This window comes from Pholcus phalangioides, unplaced genomic scaffold (genome assembly GCF_987345545.1).
Source record: "Pholcus phalangioides strain wild (caught in Gottingen) unplaced genomic scaffold, Ppha-v1.0 ptg000042l_1, whole genome shotgun sequence".
Lineage (NCBI taxonomy): Eukaryota > Metazoa > Arthropoda > Arachnida > Araneae > Pholcidae > Pholcus > Pholcus phalangioides.
Window position 1 is genome coordinate 17,343,044 of NW_028301628.1, and position 15,808 is coordinate 17,358,851.

General features: G+C 39.4%; 1 protein-coding gene across 3 annotated transcripts in view; it reads left to right on the forward strand.

The window, feature by feature from the left end:
* The window catches only part of LOC149064558 (polycystin-2-like), a 150,370-nt gene that overhangs the window by 37,136 nt on the left and 97,426 nt on the right, over positions 1-15,808 (forward strand). Inside the window, exon 1 of one of the 3 annotated variants that reach the window (XM_089254703.1) lies at positions 2,998-3,058. The exons of the other annotated variants lie outside the window; for them this stretch is intronic. The gene's annotated coding sequence lies outside the window, so the exon portion shown is untranslated. Of the gene's footprint in view, positions 1-2,997; positions 3,059-15,808 lie in introns of those variants that run through there. 3 annotated transcript variants of the gene reach the window in all.

A 15,808-nucleotide genomic window follows, 5' to 3' on the forward strand; every position in this document is an offset into this window, starting at 1 on the left:
GTGAACTTAAAATTGCTGAAATCTTTGAGTCATTATCGGGTCAACTGCATGGTTTCAGGAGTTTTATCTTATAGTCAATTATATTATTACCCGTGCGAGACAGTTTCGGAGCCTCTCTGGCGTGTAAGTCCCACCAGTAAAATAACCCCAAAAACTCGTTCGTTGCTGTGTTCCCAGACAGATGAAATGCGTCAAAAATTGTCACCTGGCAGTCCAGTGGTTAGGGAGTTAGCCATTTAGGGCCCCCAGGCCATGATTTTTTGCGCCCCCCCCCGAAAAATTTTGTGCACCTCCCTTGAGAAAAGATTATAGTGTATTTTTTCAGTAAAAAAAAAGAAAGAAACTCCTTTCGGGAAGAAAAAAATGTTGAATGCCCCCCCCCCCCCATGAGAAAATCCTGCATGCGATATGGCATTTGTATATGCAGCAAAACATTGCTACAACGATAATAGATAATATAAATACATGTACAATGATATTTTTTTCAAATCGTGTTTGGAATTGCCTGGCTTAATGTTAAACTCTCAGTACAACGACATCATCTACTATGATAAACGCCTCTATAACCCGATATTTTTAGGAGAATTTTGAAATCGCTACAACAATATTTTTTATATTTTGTTCAAAATCGTTTTGAATTTAATTTTAACTTCGCCACTTGTTCTCGTTCTTTTGAAGACGTCTGATGACATCAATATTTTGCACTAAATGATCACCGAAAGCTAACGTTATTTGTATTGCTGCACTATGTGTACGACACAAAAGCACTATGCTGTAAGCTTCTGTACAGGGACAATACACATCTAAGTGAATTTTATAAATAAACTAATCAATTACAATTTTTTGTAACGAATAAATACATAAAAGCGCATTTTCCGATAATATTAACAATGCCTATATAGAAAAAATGACAATAGCATAAATTTGATCACACGTGAGGATAATGTTACCTCTTTAATCCCTCTACCACAATATTTTTTTTTTGGTCCGTAGGATATTGTTATATAGAGGTTTCACTGTCTATTTAAACTAAATAATAAAATATAATTGTGTGTGTGTGTGATAAATATTATCACATTTCGAGATATGATTATGTGATTTGTATATAATTTTACGCAATACAATAGAGCTCCCCTATGGGCCAGTTAAAAGAACGAATTGGTTAGGCGATATGATGTTCCCATAGAAACTTGCGATTGCCATAGACGTATTGCCATTTTCACGAGGGTGGGGGGTTACTTTCTTTTTTCCTGCAATAATTTTATAATAATTTTCCCTATAATCTCAGCTCTGGGTGGGAGGGGGGGGGGTTAGAACCCTAAACCCCCTATGCATACACCAATGGTGATCGTGATCCATGGTCGGCAGGGCCCCAACTGGGGAGGGGGGACAAGCAGGTATCTTGCCCAGGACCAGGAGAGTGCGCAAAATTCACCTTTTATAGCCGCCTCTTCAAAATTACAGGGGGGGGGGGGATGTCAAAATATGTGCTTACCTCAGCTGATCAAGCACTTAGTTGCGACCCTGATGGCTAGTGTTCAATGTCAAAGTGATAATACCTCTATTATGGTATTTTTCTTCGTCCGCAGAATGTTGTTATATCGAGATTTCACTGCAGTTTTATCATGCATAATACTAGCTACAATACACGGCGCTGTCCGTGTTTTCTTCATTTATTGGGAGGATTGGAAAAGTGACAGACCATTATAAAGGAATAAATATATAATACTGCCAGGATTAAAGAAGTGACAAGCTATTGTAAAGGCACGTGTAAAACGCATTACTAGGGAACCACGGTAATCAAAGTAAACATTCCGAAAGTGATTGTTGAGCCCCAGAAACCATTGTTGCCCGACGATTTTTCGTCCATTTCGGGTATCTGCCCTTCTCTGACGAACTTTTGAAGTAGCCTATCGTTCAATCCGGGCCCTGTTTGGTATATATCCAAATTTTGGCGACGATCGATCTAAAATTGTCGATTTGTATAGAGAACATACACACTGACAGAAAATCAATTATATATAGATACTAGCTATATTACCCGGCGTTGCCCGGGTTTTCTTCAATAAGGCTTTTTGGATCACGTGATATCTCCCTCTTTCTTTGAGGGACATACAAACTGTATCCAAGTTAACCAATATGGCAACTTCCAGCGCGACTCATGAAATAAACAAATCTAGATTTAAAGAAACGTAGAATTTGAACTTCAAGTTATCCATCTGCCTAAACAGCTTCCAAAAATGCTTAGTTAAAGCTGTGGAATTTCTTCGATGCACTTTATGGGCCCATAATTAATTTAAAAACAACCTATAAACTATATGAATTTATGCAGTTGAATATTGAAACATTAATTTTCATGCTTGAGAAGATATAAATGGAAAGTTAAAATCAATGTTATTGCATGAATATCCAACTCAAACGTAGGTCCGTCTAATCACTTCGTATTTAATTTTCTGGACTTCGTATCTCTAAGCGAACTCAATATTTCAAAAATTGAGAATTCAATACACTTTTTTAAAATTATTGATGTAGTGGAAAGCCCCACTAAATTTCCGCATTTCTACAGTAAAATCGGCAATTTTAACACTGATTTCTATGAGGATCACCCTTTTCTTAACCCTCAAAGCGATGCTGATAATGATTATGACGTCATTCAAAAAACTTCATTACTGGGAGAATTGAAAATGTGGCAAACCATTATAATGGCATAAATATTATGCATATATTGACAGCGTTGAAGAAGTGGTAAGCCATTGTAAAGGCATTAACACGTCTGAAACGCATTGCTAGGGAACCACGGTAACCAATGTAAACGTTCGGAAAGTGATTGTTGAGGCCCAAAAACCATGCCCGACAGTTTTTTTGCCCATTTGGGGCACTCGCCCTTCTCTGACGAACTTTTAAAGTAGCCTATCGTTCAATCCCGGCCCTGTTTGGTATATATCCAAATTTTGGTGACGATCGATCTAAAATTGTGGATTTGTATTGAGAACATACACACAGACAGAAAATCAATTATATATAGCACAGTATCAAATTTATCCTTAGTTTCTCTCAGGTAAGATATCCACCATATCTCTATAGTTTCGTTGTTCACCAAGGAAGCAAGTATACTCATACTACACCAAATGAAACTACTGTAGAATCTCTACACATGACAAACCAGTTTGAAACGTGTTTTACACAAAACAAAATTTCTATCCAAACGTTTGACTTCAATTTAGAACATCAAAGATTATTCCTATAACGCACGGGTTCTCAAACTGTGCGCCTCCAACCTTTGTCATGGTGTGAGGTTTTCGAAAATATTCTTCTTGCCGGTGGAGCTCGCGGATAAGCATTGAATAGGGGAAAAGGGCGCCTCAGGTGGAAAAAGTTTGAGACGCCCTGCTCTAACGTGAAGTTATTCCATGCAATGAGTTTTTTGATAAAACGAAGCGATTCCGTTATGCCAGGCGATTCACCAGGGGCATAGCCAGAAATTTCGTTCGGGGGGGGACCACTTTCATTTCGGGGGGGGGGGGGACCAAAGTGACAGAACAATGGATTTGGCCATCTTTTTCCCTTTTTTCGGTCATTTTCTCACATTTCGGGGGGACGGGACCAGACCCCCAAGTCCCCCCCCCCCGGCTACGCCCTTGCGATTCACTACAGGCGTGCAAAAAGAATAAATAAATTTAGTAAATTAAAGAGTTAAAGTAATAATACTGAAAACTATTTTCATTGGCCTTGGTTGAAGCACCGCCCTGAAAAATTGTGTGAGAGAACTGAAATAATTCAAATATTTATGTTCACTTCATCTATTGAACTGGGCAACTTTACAATTCTGTTACAGTCGTTTATACGACGTTCAAGAGGCCGAGTCAAAACGTTTTATAAAACACGTTTTATGTGTAAGTCAAAGTGAATATAACAGCCTTTTTAAAAAATTATCCCCCCCTCTCATACATATAAAATGTTATAAAATTTTATGTGTTTAATTGCATTCGAATTCTGTTCTAAAAAAATATTTCATACTTGAGAGGAAATTAAATTACATTTCAAATCATTTAAAGAAATAAAATTTGGCACAACATTACCTTTGGGACACGACATTGAGTACAAAATTGCAACAAAATCTTCTCGACCTGCAAAAATTTCCCCATCTTGGACTTTTTTTTTTTGGCAGTAGATGATTTTCAATCAGGAGCTTGCTCTTCGGTTGTTTCTCTACTTTATAATCGTTTCAAAAAGTTGAAACGAACATATTCAACTGGTTTGCAAGCAGGGCCGTTATTTCAACTTTTTCCGGGGGGGGGGGGCAAAATTCTCCCAAGGGGGGGGGCAAAACACATGTACTCAATGTATGTGTATATATATACCATTTTTAGTGTATTTTCAAAAGCGGGGGGGGGGAACCGTTGCCCCCCCCTAAATGACAGGCCTGTTTGCAAAATGAACTTTCATTATCAATTTAAAATTCTTGTTGAATTCGTCCAAAATTTCCAGTTTTTTTAGAGAGAGCGTTTTTTGTTTTTCCGGCATTACGAACGACGAATTTGACACAGTCAACAAGCAGTGCCGTCTGAACGCATGGACCCACCCTAGCACGGCCCGGGGGCCTCAAGAGGAGGGGGGACCCTCACAAAAATGGGAAGTAATTGAAATTTTCGAGAATTCTCTAGGTTGGGCCTCAGAAAAATCAATTGGCCCGGATGATCAATTGGCCCATGATGCTCTTAAGACGGCCCTGTCAGCAAGCAAAGCACCACATCGAAAGAAAGTTCTACAAGAAATGATCGAAAGAACTTGCTGTGCATGTGTACCTATTTTCGGCAGACCTGTACCCCCCCCCCCCCAAATGCTTACAGCAGACTTTGTCACCCTCTCGGGATAACGTTGAAAACATAGGGAGAAAAAAAATTGTGAAAGGTCATATGGCTGTCAAAACAATTGAAACCCATTTCTTCGGGACTCTCCACATCTGCGTATTCTCAGAAAGAGGCAATAAACAAATCACCTAAGTGTCCACTCTGAGCTCTGCTCGCCACTGTGGTGGTCGAGTGGTTATAGTGACGGACTCGCGATGCGAGGATCCGGGTTCGAACCCCACAGTGGTGGTCGGCTGAAGTTGGTTTTCTGTGGTTCCCAACTTCAAGGCGCAAATGCGAGCCGATCTCCCCGTTAAAAAGTCTCGCCACAGAGAGCAACAGTCCTACAACGATAAATCATTCAATCATAACACTTCAAGCATTACAGATAAACAAAAAATCTTCACGTCAGGTTTCACTACACGTACACGCACATTCCCGCATGTACCGATTCGTTGGGGGTTTTCGCGGGGGGGTGGGCATGTGTGGTGTAGCAGTAGTAGGTAGGGCCTCCAAAAAATGGCTCGGGGATCCATGATGTTCTTAAGTCAGTCACCTCGTTGGGCAATTTGCCTGTTGTGGCGTTGTATTCGTATTGTATTGTAAATGGTCATCAGCCATCTCACTGGCAATTTTCGTATACGTCAGCAATCACCCTAAAATTTATGTTTTTTGCAGTGCTAGAACTGTTACAGCAACGCTTTTTCACTGCATACAAAAATTTTGTGCGCATTTGATGGATATAAATTACTTTTTTCAAAAGTTTCCGAGTTTTAGCCGAAGTGAAAACGTCGAATAATTGAGGTTTTACGTTAAATAAATGAATGAAATATTTTAACATTAAAATGTATTTGTTGTATTGTTGTTTAAAATGTATTGTTACCAATTGCTACCACAGTTAAACGTCGTATAAACATGAAAGTTGTATAACTTAGTGACGTATGAACGAGGTTACTCTGTAATTTGTAGATATGCCCTATTAAAAATAATCGTTTTTAAACTTTATGAAACACAATTCAACAAACATCGCAACTGGCCTCGATGCAGGGCCAAACTCTTCTGACATAGATTTATTATAGTTAACTGTTAATGCTCAAAATAAAAATTTAACAAAAATTCAAATTTTTAGCTTTGCTTACCGTTCTTTTGGGCTAGGATTCATCCACGTGGGAAAAAAATCAATCCTTTATGTACGCAAACTCGTTCAACTATTTTACTAAAAGATTTCGAACAACTGTATTTTTGCAGACGCGAACCGTAAATATTTTTCTGTTCAACAATATCGTCTGTGAATAGAAGTTTTGAGGGGAGATGTGTCCTCACTCAAGACAATACAGCGAATAAAAAAGGCCGATGTGGAATGTAGCCTTTTTTTTCAGAAGCAAGGAAAAAACCCCTTGATTTGTTTGGACTGGGAGAGGGAGGGGGTTACTAGAGGGACCGTGAGGGAAATCACGTGATTCAGTACACACGTCATTACAGCCATTCCGTACAATACTTTTTGCGGGAAAACGCTTTAAACGAGAAATCTAGATGAGTATCAGTAATAAGAGTTGGCACCAGAGAGTCGCAGGACCCAAGGAGGAAAAAGTAATGCGGGATCCACTGTATACAAAAGCTTGCAGCAAAGCTGTCTCAGTATTGTAACCCGCCCACGAGAGTGGGGCTAGCGGAGCTTCAGGCCATTCTTGTCATTTTTTGTCTTTTTTCTACACTATTAGTTCACTATAGAGGGGGGTCCGCTGAAGAGCACAGTCTAGGGGCCCCTGTTACAGGTTGTTGGGAGGGGGGGTTCATGTGCTTTATCGGCACCCAGAGGCAATTTCACTGTGGAATACGACGTCTGTTTACTCCAATTTTCATTCTATCGAGACATTATGGCCTTCTACGAACTGAAACAGTAGGGGTCGTGCGGTAGCCCTGTAGGTCCCTACACACGCTCGACGACTAGAGATAAGGATTATTCTATTGGCCTCCCTTATTCTAGTGGCCATAGTCCTGAGGACACACAAAATGCTGGTGTCCTTGACGTCTCAGTAGCCATGACCATCACAATGTCTTTTCTTCCTTCCTAGGAGAACGACTGCCATGAGAGCCGGGGGGGGGGGGGGTGGCCTTGTACAATGTTCTTTTCATTTCATTTACATGTCTATAGTTAAAAAAAATTTCAATGAGATCTAAGGTACGTAGTTCAAGATATCCGTCCATACGAGTACAAATTGATATGATTGATATTAAAGAGTCCTGTCTATTTTCCTATGGGACATATCTGAAGGGAAAAAAATCAAAAAGATCTTTCCACGGGCCCCCCTGACTCCCGGGCCCCAGGGCTGGAGCCCTGTCAGCCCCCCTCCCCATGTGCGGGTCATGGAGTTAGCCTCTGATTGTGCAAGTCTGGCTTCGAATCCCAGTTTTTCGATGTCTACTAACACTAACAAATTTCCTGGTCAGTTCTTATGGATCTCTTGGGAGGGCATGTGGATCATATTTAAAAAACTTATGGGTTTCTCTGCAAATCACTAGTCCAGTATGCTCATAGCTTGAAATTTTGCATAAAAACAAAAAAAAAGAATTAATTAATAGGAAAATGAAACTGCGAATCAATCATGGCCTGGTGTGACTAGTGTTAGGGCCCGGCGGTTGAGAACCACTGGCCTAGAGCCACCCTTTTGCAGTTCGATCTAGAACTCCTAGAATATAGGTATGAAAACGCTTTAGTTCGATCTACCGTAGAAGTAAAAGAAATAGTAACAGATTGCAACTCGAAAATGCATCTGAAAGAACAAGTACCCAGTGAGATTATGGTTCACCAAAATAATGTAATATCGGCCATGCCAAGATTTAGTGGTTGCGTTCGAAGCCACTTTGTGAAATCCTAACAAGCAGTCGATGAAAGAAAATATCTTTAAATTTTTTTTAATGTGTTTTGAAAAAAAGTCTAAAAATTTAAGGTGTCTTTTTGGGAAATGCGAAAGAAAATATCCAAAAACTTTCGAAGATGTTCCAAAATAAACAAAAAATGATCCAAAAGATATTTTCAATGATTTGCAAGTTGAACGTCTCTCCTCCTTCCTCCCTTTTTTTTATGTCCGCTCATAAGTATTCAAATCATAATTCAGCCCTAGATTAGTTACTTCTAAAACATAAAATTTAATTTAAAATTTTGTTTTTTTTTCTTTATAGATTCGATATCGAGTAAATAAGTAATATATACTTTTAGGAGGCACCAAAACCATTCAAGTGCTTGGGACCTTGAGACGTTTTAATCTGGCCCTGATCGCCTCCCAGAAGGCGTTAACGCCCACGTTGGGAATCTGCTGTAGAGGAATTATTAAAATATTGAAAGGCAGCAGTTTAACATTCAAATATAGAAATTTCTGAGCAAGACTTAAAAAATATCATTGTATCGAGTAACGCTGTAGAGAGAGGTTTCACTATATTTCTAATATTCTATATTTTCACCAATTCTGAAAACAATTTTCTTGCATTTCTTTCGAATTTTCGATTCCTCTCTCTCTCACAGGAAAAAAAATCGGGACTAAGGGATCCCAGCTATTATTTTCCAGACGGGCCCCATGTATGGTAAAGGCGGCCCCTTGTGAAACTCACGCACATTCTTCCCGAACACTTTACTACTACTACTACTTATCGAACGTACACCTCATACACATTCCACTACAGAATTTTTAACGAAGCGGCACGTGCCGGAATGTGTGTTAATGGAGTGTATGCTTGGCCCTAACGTATTTATGTTGTCAAGTTGCACTTGTTTCGTGTTCATGCTGCCATCTGGCATAAATAACAATTTACTGCAACGATTAATGCAGTCATTCCTTCCTCTTCCTCATCAAGGCCATCCAAAAACACGTCTCACATCTAGTAGTGCATTTACAGGGGGGCTAAGCGGGCTATAGCCCAGGGCGGCGAATTTTGTAGTATGTATAGAAAGAGGGGATGGAAAAAAATTTTCTTTTTAAAATTCACGTTTCGTAAATGTGTGATAGTGCCATGTGTCATTTCTATTGTAAATAATATATAATTATTAAACCATATTGTTTATTTTTTGTGTTTTTTCCACACAGACTGACGTTGAATTAAAAAAAATAAATGATTGTCTAACCTTCCTATTTATAGTATGCAGACTTTCCAAATAGTCCTATTGTCACCAGTAGAGATGGGAGGGGGAATGGACGTCCAGCGAAGCAAAGCAGCACTCATTTCAGATTACTGAAGGTGTTGGAAAAAAGACAAAAGTTCAGCCGACAGTCCTTAAAGAAGGGCGGGGTTATTTTCTTTGGAGGGCTTTCGATACGGAGGGTGTTGGTACAGTGGGCAGGAAGAAAAAAAAGAAAGGGGGTTCTTTCCATGACTGGAGGTTGTTGCACCCTTCCCAGCTGACCGCAAAGAACATTTCAATAGAATTTGAATTTTTCAAATTAAAATTACATTTTAATTACATTTCAATAATTCAATAAAATACCATTTCAAATATTAAATGTCTTTCTTGTTTGCCTGACAAAAACTGAGTCTCTTCTTTTGTTCACTGCGACCGGGGGGGGGGGGATGGCGCTAACACGAAAAAAAAGTCCAAAGATGCATGGGGGGGGGGGACCGAGTTGAAAATTGGAGAGCTATGATATTGAAACCGAAATAAAAAAATACACTCTATGAAGAATAGGTGCCAGAACCAAGAGGTTGAGGCCCATTTGAGCCCCCCCCCCCCCCATCAATAGATTTTGTTAGGGAACTGCGCCCTCCATCAGTAATTACTGAAAAACCATTGCAATGCATCCTCCCTCTCCTTCGTACACGCTTGAGTCCTGTATATATACAGGAGAACCAATAACCTTTAGCCCCCCGCAATGTTTTCGTGAAAAATATCAGGAAAAACAGCACATTCTAAATGTCCATTCATAACAGATCTTGAACAGTGCCGTCTTAACGCATGGGACCACCCGGGCACGGCCCGGGGGCCTCAAGAGAAGAGGGTCCTCACAAAAATGAAATCCAGTTGAAATTTTCTAGGATTTACCAGATAGGGCCTCCGAAAAACCACTTGGCCCGGGGGCCCATGATACTCTTAAGACGGCCCTGATCTTGAGGGCTGATGCCGAAACATTTTTCGAGCTTATTTACAACAAAATTTGACTGGGGGTGGGAGTAGAACATGGAATCAAATAAACAACAAGTGAATTATAATATTGATTAAAAAAAAAAGGGAATAAAAAATAAATGATAATTTTTGAAAGATTTAGGAGCCTCTCGACCAGAACCAAGAACCTTGACTCAAGAACTTCAGAAGATTATGTTGATTTTATAGTTGATTTTTTATTGTATATTATGATCCGCCGTTCTCTAGTGTTGATTATATGAAAAAAATTCCATCACACACACACACCCGTCCTCCGGGAACGCTTCGATATCTCTCTGAGTTGTGAAGCGGGATGTGTCTGGTCTTCAAAGGTCCAAGGAGCCATAGGCGTAAACTTGTATCCGACCCACGGGCCCAAGTCCCTCCAATAATTTTGAAGGACCGGCTCAGCTCCCCCCCCCCCAAAAAAAAATAAAAGATTCACGTGGTTACGTTTCCCATATTTGGCTCGGAAAAACAATTTTTATTATTAAACAATTGCCTCCCAAAAAAAAAAGTTCTCCCTCAGTGCCAATTGTAGCTGCCCCAAAGGCATGCATTTCTGGATGGCATCTGGAGACGCTTTGGTCCTTTCTTTTTCCCGCTCAGAAGCATCTCTTCTTTTGTTTGAACGTGACCCTTGGGGAAAAGGCTTCCAGACGATGCAGCAGGAGTAAAAGAAAGGTTAAAAATAGACCGATAAAATGATCGAAACCGAAACAAGTACACTCCGAGAACCATATTTTACTTATCGAGTTCAGGAGCCCGGGCCGAAACATTTTTGACAAAATACCATATAACTAATAGCACCGAGACAAATAAAAAATAACTGAATGAAACTGTAGTTAAAAAAATAAAAAATAATAAAAAATAAATGCAGTGAAACTTCGATATAACGATTGCGGACCAAGAAAAAATATCGTTGTAGAGGGATTATTGTGTTATATCGAGAGGTAACATTATCACATGCCCTAAAATTTCTGTTGCTGTTCGCATCTTTTCTGAATCGCGTTGTTAGTACCACCAAAAAAAATGTGCTCTTGAGTATTTATTCACCGCAAAAATAATTTAATTGATTAATAAAATTCATTTGGATGTATTGTCCCCATAAAGAGTTTAATCGCAATACGCCGTGGCATGGCGCTCACATTCTGTAGCAGGGTGCCAAGGCTGGGATCTTCGGCGGGCCCCTAGCCAGACTGGTTCTCATGGGCCCCTACATAGTAAATTAAAAAGTAAAAAAAATGACAATCCTCCCGAGCTTGGACACTGTCAGCCCCACCAATGGGGGGGGGGCATGCAGAGGCACCCACATGAAGAAAATATTGAAGGAGGCGGAAAGTTGCTGGTCGTCCCAAATATATGGGACTCAAGCGCGTATGCAGGAGAGAGAGAGGGTGCCATGGCCCCCACATTTTGGTGCAGGGCCCCTAGGCTGGAATATTTGTCGGGCCTCCCCCGAACCAGATTTTTCACTGGCTTTACTTTTTCCCTATTTCCTTCTATAGTGAATTTATAGCATGAAAAATCAAAAATTATAATTATCCCGGGCCCTGTCAGCCCTATGTGGGACCATGTCAACCCGTGTGGGAGCCATGGAAGTTGCATTGCATTGTTTTTCAGAAGTTATTGGGGGGGGAGGGGCTCAGTTCCCTCTCAAAGTTTATTGGGAGGGTCCTCAAATGGCTCCATCAGCCCAAGGAACAGGAAAAATAAATTTAAAAGAAATTAAGTTTTATTTGAATATCAGTATTGCATCAAGTGATTGCAGAAAAATAACGTGCGGTGTGATGTTTCCACAAAAACTTTTTGCCCTGGGCTGCAATTTTGAGATTACAGCGTTTTAGGGGAAAGAGAAACTGTCAAAGTCATCAATTTTTACATTGGGGAGGTGATGTAAAACTTCATTTGTTTCAGCCCCCCCCCCCAACTCGACAGCAATAATCTACGCTCTTAGTTACGGCCCTGTCCGTAGCACCCAGGAAGTGCTGCAACAAACAGATTCGGAATCACAGCTCTATAAAAATTCACAGTACAATATACTGTACATTCAATATAATTTATCTGCAAAGTATCTCTCAGCAATGGGCCTCCACGTCATCGAACAAAGCTCTGGATTGAGATGTTTTGTGGGTATCAGGGCAGGATTTCCCAATCCGCCCTAATCTGTTGTGAATTTATATGGTAAGAAACTGGAAAAAAATTCCTCCCGATACTTCAGCCAGGAGCTCTGTGGGACCTTACTTCATGGGAGAGCCATGTGGCTCATCCTCTCATCAATCATTCATATACAGCAGTGATTCCCAATGTGGGCGTCAACACCCCCTTGGAGGCAATGGAAAGTTCCGGGGGCGGTAGAAGCTACGGGTATAACATAGGATCCTATGGGTTAGATTGCGTTGGGGGGGGGGGCGATGGAAGAAAACAATTTCTGAAGAAGGGTGCGATGGGACAGAAAAGGTTGGGAAACTGATTTACAGTAAAACCTTGGTATAACTTCTACCACTCTTAACGTCAACACGCCTATAATGCCACGCCTATAATGTTAGCTTAACTGGCAAAACGTTCACTCGTTGGTAAATCACCCTGTTAATGAAGTCATATTTATTCGGCCCTCAGGTGTGACGTTATACCGAGGTCTGACTGATGATGAAATGGTGTCAGACTCAGAAAAACGGTTTGTTGTAAAGAGCGGAGCACTCCCAGATTCACGAATAAAAATTTGTTATAAGCATAAATTTGTAATTGTTTCCGCAAATATATATTGAACACACAGGCCCTCACATCCTAGAGCAGGGCCCCTAGGCTGGGATCTTTTGCAGGCCCATTATGGTGAATTTATAACGTGAAAAAACAAAAAAAATGATGCACATTGTCTCAGGCCCCAGGGCTGGAGCCCTGTCAGCCCCACCTTTGTGAGGGCCATGATTCAACAAAGGAAGAATGAAAAATTCATGTTTGTTGTATGCGTTTTGAATCCATCCTGAAACTATTGCTTGTTCCGAGCCGCAACTAGAAGGGAGCAGGTGGGTCTGCTGCCACGGGTACTGGGCCAGAGGAGGAGCGAATTTCCCCTCTTTACCTATCATTCAACATTACAAGGAGGTGCCCAAATGCTTGCCCCGTGCTGACCAAGTACCTATCTAGTTGCAGCCTTCGTAGTATAGGTCAGTCGTTCTAAACATTTGGAAGCCTGTGGCCCGGTAAATCTCTTTTGTTTAAGTGAAAGGCCCGGCTTTGCAATGCAAATATAAGCCAATGATATGCATTTTAAAAAACAAATCTAATGGTACTACCAGGGCCACAACTAGGGGGAGCAGGCTGGTCTGGTGTGCCAGGCCAGAGGGGGCACAAATTTTACCATCTAACCTCTTCTTCAGCATCATAAAGGGGCGTCAAAATATCTGGGGAGCATGCTTGCCCCGGCTGACCAAGCATCTAGTTGCGGCCTTGGGTATTACTCTGGTTTACATAGCTTTCCCGGTCTGGACACCAGGCCCGCATTTCGCTTTCGTAGTGAAATTATTTTGCGCTTTATCTCGAAAAGTTTGCAACGCAAATTTCAATAACGCTATTTCAAATTTTTAGGGCAAATTGTTTGTTTTTGAAGAAAATGTGTTGCTTTCAGGTTGAAATTTTATTTTAAGGTTAGTTTATGTATTCCAGAAATTGCTACATAGTGCAGTGTTTAGAATATGTATATTTTGAGGTATTTTTAAAAGATTTTTTTGGGAGCAAAAATGGGATAAATAATTTCTTGAAATCACAAACACTTTTTTATAATTCTTCCGACTACTTTTTTTTATGTAAGCATTTAGGTACGAGATTCACATATTAAAATGTTACAAGAAACCGCAAACAGAAAATGTATCCATGAACTTGAAAAATTATTATTGAAAAGAAATTGCTTATTTATAATCTATCTATCTATATATATATATATATATAATTGATTTTCTGTCTGTGTGTGTGTGTTCTCTATACAAATCTACAATTTTAGATCGATCGTCACCAAATTTTTCATATATACCAAATGGGACCCGACTTGAATGATAGGCTACTTTAAAATATCGTCAGAGCAGGGCAAATGCCCCAAATGAGCAAAAAACTGTAGGGCAATAATGGTTTTTGGGCCTCAGCCATCACTTTCGGAACGTTTACTTTGGTTACCGTGGTTTCTTAGCAATGTGTTTCAGACGTGTATATACCTTTACAATGGTTTGTCACTTCTCTAATCCTGTTAGCATATGTATATGTATAATAGTTTATGCCTTTATAATGGTTTGCTACATTTTCAATCCTCCCAGTAATTAGAGTTTTTTGAATAGACGTCAGAATCATCAACATGATGATCCTCATAGAAATCAATGTTGAAATTGCCGATTTTAATGTAGAAATGCAGAAATTTAGTGGGGTTTTCCGCCACATCAATAATTTAAAAAATTGTATTGAATTCTCGATTTTTGAAATATTAAGTTCGCTTAGAGATACGAAGCCCAGAAAATTAAATATGAAGTAATTAGCTGGACCTACTTTTGAGTTGGATATCCATGCAATAACATTGATTTCAACTTTTTATTTACATCTTCTCAAGCTCCAAAATGAAAATGTGTCTGTATTGTCTTTTAATGTTCAACTGCGCATAAATTCATAGAGTTTAGGTTGTTTCAAAATTAATTATGGGCCTGTAAAGAACATCAAAGAAATTCCACAGCTTTAACTAAGAATTTTTGGAAGCTGAAACATGCAGATGGATAACTTGAAGTTCGGGGGGGGGGGGGGGGAAATCGAAATACCTAGTTCCCTTTGAAAATGAAAAAAAAAAATTCATTTCTACGTTTCTGTAAATCTAGATTTGTTTATTTCATGAGTTGTGCAGATAGTCGCCATGTTGTTTTATGTGGACACAGTTTGTATATCCCTCAAAGAAAGAGGGAGATATCACGTGATCCAAAAAGCCTCATTGAAGAAAATCCGTGCAGCGCCGGGTATTATAGCTAGTACATAATAATTTTCCACACACACACAAATCCTTGTATAAATAAATTGAAGCCTCTGTGAAGAAGTAAACCAATGTATGTAAACTGAATTTTCATTCAAAAAATATTTACATGTTTGCATTACATTTTTATAAGTTTTATACATGTAAATCAGACTTTCATAACTGAAATATCAAGAGACCAAAAATAACATTATCTCATAACAAAAAGCAAACAACTTTATGGCATTCTTGAATTCATCATTGGTAATGAACACCAAGTGAAACAGAACAAAAAGTATAGTTTTTCTCCAAAAATGAGACCTAACCAGAAAATAAGCCTTAGCTTGATTTTTCAAGATGCTCACAATATAGGCCCGACCCCCTGAAAATTAGCCTGTTAAAATTGTCAGCCAGATGAAGACATTCTGTTGCTATGCATCACATGTTGTCTTTTATAGTGATATTAATATACAATAATGTTATTGACATTTGTATTTAATAATAATTCACGTTATTCTGTAGTTTTAAGTTTCTGAAAATGGCTAATTTGGACAAGTGGAAAACACCTCCAGAGTAATGAATCCTCAGAATGACTGCTATCTCCTCCTCTTCATCAGATCATTTTTTACTTATTACTGCTCTTTTAAAAATATTTCAGAATTTAATTTAATGAAGCTGGGATATTCTTCAATAGTGAGGAATTCAAGAAAAAAAGAAGCATGTGACTTTAGCCCCTGAAAGTTTGGGTTCGATTAAAAAAAAGAAAAACTGGTTACATAGCTAAAGGTTTCATTTTTGATGGAACAGGACACTTTTGAATACATTTTCTCCAGCGTTTGAAAAATT